The sequence below is a fragment of the Apodemus sylvaticus genome, chromosome 12, assembly GCF_947179515.1.
Source record: "Apodemus sylvaticus chromosome 12, mApoSyl1.1, whole genome shotgun sequence".
NCBI lineage: Eukaryota > Metazoa > Chordata > Mammalia > Rodentia > Muridae > Apodemus > Apodemus sylvaticus.
Genome location: NC_067483.1, coordinates 83,043,543 through 83,049,851, shown reverse-complemented (window position 1 = coordinate 83,049,851; position 6,309 = coordinate 83,043,543).

Genomic DNA, 6,309 nt, shown 5'->3' with positions numbered 1-6,309 from the left:
GTGAACACCCTGCATCTCTACTCTTGAGTGTGAGTGTGTGGTTTGAGGGTGTCTCAAAACTTTGACATCTTTGCTTCATTTGAGGGTATAGTACTTGGTTTGGGGCCTATTCATGAGTTGTGCTTCTTTGCTGGATGGTATTGTGATTAAAATAAAATAAGAGCATCAATGAAGATTTAATGTTTTTTCTTGTTTTGTTTTGTTTTTGTTTTTTGTTTTCCAATTTCTGATGAGCACACAAAAGGGCATTTCCTTGGGTAGTGACTGGAAGGAAACACCACTCGATAGCACCCCCTGTCGGAGAGTATGCTAGATGTGCTAAAAAAAGGGCTGAGTCTTTATAGTAGGTTATGTATCACATGGAATGAAATTAAAGACATGGCAAGGGCACGCAGAGAAGGGAAGCGCTGTGAATTCTGTCTGTTGGAAGCCTATTTTTCTTGTCCAGCGACAAGCATTTAGCTGTGGTTTGCTGGGCGGACTACCCAGTTCCTCTCTGAGCCCCCTGCATCTTTCTCTCCCTCCTGTGTCTCCTCCTCTCCCCTCCATTCCACCTTCCTTTGGTCTCATTTTCTCTCCTCCTCTTCCTTCCTGTCCTTTTCAATGGAAATGTTAGCAGATTTCACACCCCTTTTCACCCCAATTTTTCTTTCAATTAACTTCAGTATCCATATAGAGAACATTGTATCTTTTTGGAAGCTTTTAAAAAATTAAGGAGCATTGCACATGAAAGTGAAGTGCTTAAGAATAATGTACAGTATACCAGTTTCCTGCACAGTGTGTGCCTTTCACAGAGTCCAAGAAAGAAAATATCACCAGCTTTCTAGTACTATGCTGCCCCAGGCCCCATGCCTGCTGAGCAAGCGTTCTTGTTAGCATGGACTTCCTTCAGCCATGTTTTGTCCCATAACTGACTTCTTCTTTCTCCGGTTTATGCTTCCTTTTTAATTATTTTCTATATTCTTTGTTTACATTCCATGATTTTCCCTTTCCTGGTTCCCCTCTCCCATAAGTCCCATAAGCCGTCTTTGCCCTACCCATTCCCCAGTCAACCCCCTCCCACTTCTCTGTCCTGGTAATCCCCTACAATGCTGGAAATCAAGCCATTCCAGGACCAGGGCCCTCTCCTTCCTTCTTCTTGGCAATGATATCAAATGTGAGTTGTGTCTTGGGTATTCAGAGCTTCTGGGCTAATATCCACTCATCAGTGACTGCATTCCATGTGTGTTGTGTTCTTTTGTGAATGAGTTACGTCACTTAGGATGATATTTTCCAGATCCAACCATTTGCCTAAGAATTTCATGAATTCATTGTTTTTAATTGCTGAGTAGTATTCCATTGTGTAAATATACCACATTTTTTTGTATCCATTCCTTCATTGAGGGATTTCTGGGTTCTTTCCAGCTACTGGCTATTATAAATAAGGCTGCTATAAACATAGTAGAGCATGTGTCCTTATTGCATGCCAGGGAATCCTCTGAGTATATGCCCAGGAGTGGTATAGCAGGGTCCTCTGGAAGTGTCATGCCCAGTTTTCTGAGGAACCACCAGACTGATTTCCAGAGTGGTTGTACCAATTTGCATTCCCACCAGCAGCGGAGGAGTGTTCCTCTTTCTCCACATCCTTGCCAACACCTGCTGTCTCCTGAGTTTTTAATCTTAGTCATTCTGACTAGTGTGAGGTGAAATCTCAGGGTTGTTTTGATTTGCATTTTCCTAATGACTAATGATGTTGAACATTTCTTAAGGTGCTTCTCAGCCACTTGAAATTCTTCAGGTGAAAATTCTTTGTTTAGCTCTGTACCCCATTTTTTAATAGGGTTATTTGGCTTTCTGGCATCTAGCTTCTTGACTTCTTTGTATATATTGGATATTAGCCCTCTGTCAGATGTAGGGTTGGTGAAGATCCTTTCCTAATTTGTTGGTTGCCGTTCTGTCTGCTTGACAGTGTCCTTTGCCTTGCAAAAATTTTGTAATTTTATGAGGTCCCATTTGTCAATTCTTGATCTTAGAGCATAAGTTATTGATGTTCTATTCAGGAACTTTTCCCCTGTGCCCATGTCCTCAAGGGTCTTCCCCAGTTTCTTTTCTATTAGTTTCAGTGTGTCTGGTTTTATGTGGAGGTCCTTGATCCACTTGGAGTTGAGATAAGAATGGATAAATTCATATTCTTCTGCATGTTGACCTCCAGTTGAACCAGCACCATTTGTTGAAAAAGCTATCTTTTTTCCACTGGATGGTTTCAGCTCCTTTGTCAAAGATCAAGTGGCCATAGGTGTGTGGGTTCATTTATGGGTCTTCAATCCTATTCTATTGGTCTACCTGCCTGCCATTGTACCAGCACCATGCAGTTTTTAACACTATTGCTCTGCAGTACTGCTTGAGGTCTGGGATACTGATTTCCCCCAGAAGTTCTTTTACTGTTGAGAATAGTTTTAGCTATCCTGGGTTTTTTGTTATTCCAGATGAATTTGAGAATTGCTCTTTCTAACTCTATGGAGAACTAAGTTGGGATTTTGTTGGGGATTGCATTGAATCTGTAGATTGCTTTTGGTAAGATGGCCATTTCTACTGTATTAATCCTGCCAATCCATGAGCATGGAAGATTTTTCCATTTTCTGAGGTCTTCTTCGATTTTCTTCTTCAGAGACCTGAGGATCTTCTCATGTCTTTCACTTGTTTGGTTAGAGTCACACCAAGATACTTTATATTGTTTGTGGCTATTGTGCAGGATGTCATTTCCCTAACTTCTTTCTCAGCCTGCTTATCCTTTGCATATAAAAATGCTACTGATTTGCATGAGTTGATTTTATAACCAGCTACTTTGCTGAAGTTGTTTATCAGCTGTAGGAGCTCTCTGGTGGAGGTTTTTGGGTCGCTTAAGTATACTACCATATCATCTGCAAATAGTGATAGTTTGACTTCTTCCTTTCCAATTTGTATTCCTTTGACCTCCTTATGTTGTCTAATTGCTCTAGCTAGAACTTCACGTACTATATTAATAAGATATGGAGAGAGGGCAACTTTGTCTAGTCCCTGATTTTAGTGGGATTGCTTCCAGTTTCTCTCCATTTAGTTTGATGTTGGCTACTGGTTTGCTGTATATTGCTTTTACTATGTTTAGGTATGGGTCTTGAATTCCTGTTCTTTCCAAGACTTTTAGCATGAAACGATGCTGAATTTTGTCAAATGCTTTTTCCACATCTAATGAAATGATCATGTGGTTTTTTTTTCTTTGAGTTTGTTTATGTAGTGGATAGCATTGATGGATTTCTGTATATTGAACCATCCCTGTATCCCTGGGATGAAGCCTACTTGATCATGGTGAATGATCATTTTGAAGTGTTCTTGGATTTGATTGGCAAGAATTTTATTGAGTATTTTTGTGTTGATATTCATAAGGGATATTCGCCTGTAGTTCTCCTTCTTTGTTGGATCTTTGTGTGGTTTTGGTATCAGCATAATTATGGCTTCGTAGAATGAGTTGCATAGTGTTCCTTCTGTTTCTACTTTGTGGAATAATTTGAGGAGTATTGGTGTTAGGTCTTCTTTGAAGGTCTGATATAATTCTGCACTAAAACCATCTGGTCCTGTGCTTTTTTTTTTTTTTGGTTGGAAGACTTTCTATGACCCCTTTTATTTCTTTAGGGGTTATGGGACTGTTTAGTTGATCTATTTGATCCTGATTTAATTTTGGTATTTGGTATCTCTCTAGGAAATTGTCCATTACCTCCAGATTTTCCAGTTGTGTTGATTATAGACTTTTGTAGTAGGATCTGATGATTTTTTGAATTTCCTCCGTTTCTGTTGTTATATCTCCTTGTCATTTCTAAGTTTGTTAATTTGGATACTTTCTCTGTGCCCTTTGATCAGTCTGGCTAAGGGTTTATCTATCTTATTGATTTTCTCAAAGAACCAGCTCCTGGTTTTGTTGATTATTTGTATGGTTCTCTTTGTTTCCGCTTGATTGATTTCGGCCCTGAGTTTGATGATTTCCTGTCTTCTACTCCTCCTGGGTGAATTAGCTTCTTTTTGTTCCAGGGCTTTCAGGTGTGTCATTAAGCTGCTAGTATATGCTCTCTCCAGTTTCTTTTTGGAAGCACTCAGGGCTATGAGTTTTCCTCTTAGCACTGCTTTCATTGTGTTCCATAGATTTGGGTATGTTGTGTCTTCATTTTCATTAAATTCTAAAAAGTCCTTGATTTCTTTCTTTATTTCTTTTTTGGACAAGATATCATTGAGTAGAATATTGTTCAGCCTCCATGTGTATGAGGGCTTTCTGTTGTTTTTGTTGCTATTGAAGACCACTCTTATTCCATAGTGATCTGATAGGAGGCATGGGATTATTTTGATCTTATATTTGTTGAGGTCTGTCTTGTGACCAATTATATGTTTGATTTTGGAGAAGGTACCATGAGATGCTAAGAAAAAGGTATATTCTTTTGCTTTAGGATGAAATATTCTCTCTCTCTCCCTCTCTCTCTCTCTCTCTGTGTGTGTGTATATGTGTATATATATATATATATATATATATATATATATATATATATATATATATATATATAATCCAATTGGTCCAATGCTTCAATTAGTTTCACCGTGTCCCTGTTTAGTTTCTGTTTTCTTGATCTGTCCATCGAGGAGAACGCCCACAATTATTGTGTTAGGTGCAATGTGTGCTTTGAGCTTTAGTTGAGTTTCTTTTATAAATGAGGGTGCCCTTGCATTTGGAGCATAGATGTTCAGAATGGAGAGTTCTTCTTGGTGGATTTTTCCTTTGACCAGTAAGAAGTGTCCTTCCATGTCTCTTTTGATGACTTTAGGTTGAAAGTCATTTTTATCTGATATTAGAATGGGTACTCCAGCTTGTTTCCTAAGACCATTTGCTTGTAAAATTGTTTTCCAGCCTGTTACTCTGAGGTAGCGTTTGTCTTTAGCCCTGAGGTATGTTTCCTGTAAGCTGCAAAATGTAGGGTCCTGTTTATGTATCCAGTCTTTTAGTCTATGTCTTTTTATTGGGGAATTGAGTGCATTGATGTTAAGAGATATTAAGGAGTCATGATTATTACTTCCTGTTATTTTTGATGTTATTTTTATATTTGAGTGGTTATCTTCTTTTGGGCTTGATGAAAGAAGTTTACTATCTTGCTTTGTCCAGGGTGTATTTTCCCTCCTTGTATTGGTGTTTTCCACCTATTCTTTGTAGGCCTGGGTTTGTGGAAAGTTATTATGTAAATTTGGTTTTATCATGGAATATCTTGGTTTCTCCATCTATGGTGATTGAGAGTTTTGCTGGGTATAGAAGTCTTGGCCGGCATTTGCCTTCTCTTAGAGTCTGCATGAGATCTGCCTAGGATCTTCTAGCTTTCATGGTCTCTGGTGAGAAGTCTGGTGTAATTCTTTTTTTTTTTTTAATATTTTTATTTTCTATATTCTTTGTTTACATTCCAAATGATTTCGGTCTTCCTTTATATGTTACTTGGCCTTTTTCTCTTACTGCTCTTAGTATTGTTTCTTTGTTTATTCCATTTGGGGTTTTGATTATTATGTGATGGTAGGTATTTCTTTTCTGGTCCAGGAAGAAATAAAGAAGCCTGACAGGCTGTGTCCCAAGCGATGTTAGACTCGGGATATCTCTGTGTACCTGGTGCTGCCTATCTGGTCTGTCCCGGAGCCAAGATGGCGGAGACCCCCTCCCAGCTTTATGCTTCTTAAGATACATCTGCATTTTGTCTTGCAGCTTGAGCTTCATGGTCATTTATTTTCCCAGTGTTACCACTGTTCTGAAATCTTGACATATTTCCAATCTGTGGTGTGGAGCTTCCCTGGAAGATGCTGAACTCTTCTTGCCTTTGCCCCCAGGTTTCAACATTTTTTTCTTAACATACTCTGCTCTTGTTAGCTCATATTTGTTGGATCAGTGGAATTCACTGAACCCTGTGCATGTGTTTTACCACTAAATTGTTATCCTCGTTCTAGGATTTGACCAGATTTGAACCTTGATATCAGTTCTGTCAGCTGGGGGTTGAGCTTTAGAGCAGGAGAGAGAACAGTTAGATTAGGTTTGTACTTATCTCTTAAAGCAGGACAAGGGTCACATCTCCTGAAGAACAGAGTGCAAATAAATCGGAAACACAAACAAAATCACAAGAACAAAGCAGATCCCTGTTATCAGACCAGCCCTGAGTTTAAACAAAACCATGATTTTATCTAGATCGAAGGGTGCATCCTAAAATAAAGATGTACAGTGACAACTGTCAGTGAAAAGGCTTTAAATTCATCATGTGCATTATTAACAACAGTGAACTA